Source organism: Kryptolebias marmoratus, linkage group LG8 (assembly GCF_001649575.2).
Source record: "Kryptolebias marmoratus isolate JLee-2015 linkage group LG8, ASM164957v2, whole genome shotgun sequence".
Classification (NCBI taxonomy): Eukaryota; Metazoa; Chordata; class Actinopteri; order Cyprinodontiformes; family Rivulidae; genus Kryptolebias; species Kryptolebias marmoratus.
Genome location: NC_051437.1, coordinates 17,421,921 through 17,423,662, shown reverse-complemented (window position 1 = coordinate 17,423,662; position 1,742 = coordinate 17,421,921). Strand labels below are relative to the sequence as shown.

Below are 1,742 nucleotides of genomic sequence, written 5' to 3'. Positions count from 1 at the left end.
GGGGGGGGGGGGGGGGAGGCTGTGTGACTCACCACTCCGCGGAGCTGAGGGATGCTGCAGCCCTTAATTGACTCGAGCGGACCTGGAGAGGAGACAGGTTGCTGACTGATGTGAGGCGTCCGGGGCAGGATGCTGCTGCTGCTGCTGCTGTCGCTGTCCTCTTCACTCTGTCTCTCTCAGAGATGTCTCGCGAGGCGCGGGGGACAGTCCCGAAGACTTGATCCCCTCGGTGACTGATGGGCAACACATTCTTCTGTTATTGAGCGCTACGAGGGGAATAAAAAAGGGATTTGCTGCTCTCATCTCCCTCTGGTTTTTTTTTTTGTTTTGTTTTTTTTTCTCCCTCCTCTCTTTCCCCTCAGCCTTTTCAATAGGATTGGATTGGAAGGAGGGATAGTTAATGCTCTTCATAGGGCGCACAATGAATAAGGAACCACAAGGAGAGAGAAAGGAGGAGAGGAGGAGGAGGAGGAGGAGGAGGAGGAGGGGGGAAGCAGGCGCAATCCGAAGTGTCGCGCATATTACTTGTGGAATCTCACGGTCGTCACAGAATCGGTCACCTGGAAAAGAAAAAAGAAGGGGGAAAAAAAGAAAAGTCGTGCGTCTCCAAAGGATGTTCCCCCAGTAGCTGCGCGCTCGCTTCCGCGCGCAGTCCTGCATGCGTCGGCCTGCCTTGGAGCGGGGATGCGTCAGGACGGATGCTGCTGCGCTGCTCCACCGAACGGGAGGAACGGGAGGAACGGGGAGCCACGTGAAGCCGGCCGTTCCCTCCCCGGAGGAGCCTACTCCCTATAACCGCATCTCCTCCTCTCTCCAAACGCGCACTGACTCATGTGGCCAAACCTCCCTCCCGTCCCCCCTCACAGCAAAATGCTCCACAAGTTACATTACTCCGTCTAGTTCATAATATTCCACTAAAGGTGCTCTTTTTATGGGGACAGTGAAACCATCACCACCAGTCTGCAGAGTCCGAGACGCGCGCGCGCAAATAGAAACAATGGGGCTCTCTGGCTTGCCCCTGCTGGGCTGCTTTAATATGGTTACAAACGCGAGAGACATGAATTATGGCCTCCAATCAGATGTTTGATGCACGATGAATCGGGCTTGGGGGGGGGATAAAAAAAGCAACCCCTGGAACATCTGGTTTGCAGACCTCCCTCGACGCCGCTCGGCGCTGCTTATGATCACAGCTTGAGCCACTTTGCGGCATCTCCATCCAAAACCCCAGAGGACTTGGGGAGGAAGACTGAACGTCCCCCAACGCGCTCCGTGCTGGACGGACGTCTCCTCCGCGTGACGTGGGTCTGCTGGTGTGCGCGTTCCCACAGTACAGTGTCCGCATCCGCAGCAGGTTGAACGCTCTCTATTTCTCTTCATCTGTGCCCCTCTCCCTCTCTCTCTCTCACACACACACTCTCTTTCGTTAACTCAGATGACAGTAAAAGGAAGTGGGCTTTTGTACAAAAAAAAAGAAAGAAAAAAAGCTTAATGACAGCCATATATGAAGGTGCTCAAAGGGGTTTCCTGGGGCAGTCATGCGACACCGAGCAGATTAGAGCTTCAATCCGGATAAAGGGAGCCTTTTATATACAAATCAACTTCAAATCACTTTTTAAGCCACTTAGATATACACACCAAGGCAGAATGCTAATGCACTTTTCATTGCTGCAGCTTAGGGAGTGGAAGGAGATTAGATGAATTGGTGTCACTAAGCGAACCGTGTTCGATGGGGGGGGGGGGGG

The 1,742-nt window shown here is 53.5% G+C and overlaps 1 protein-coding gene across 2 annotated transcripts in view; it reads right to left on the bottom strand.

Annotated features, from left to right (window-relative positions):
* wnt1 (wingless-type MMTV integration site family, member 1) overlaps positions 1–983 on the bottom strand; it is a 5,136-nt gene extending 4,153 nt beyond the window's left edge. The window contains exon 1 of one of the 2 annotated variants that reach the window (XM_037976772.1): positions 33–983. The gene's annotated coding sequence lies outside the window, so the exon portion shown is untranslated. The remainder of the gene's footprint in view (positions 1–32) is intronic. The other variant, XM_017415028.3, reaches the window with a different exon arrangement.
* Positions 984–1,742: the final 759 nt, after the last annotated feature.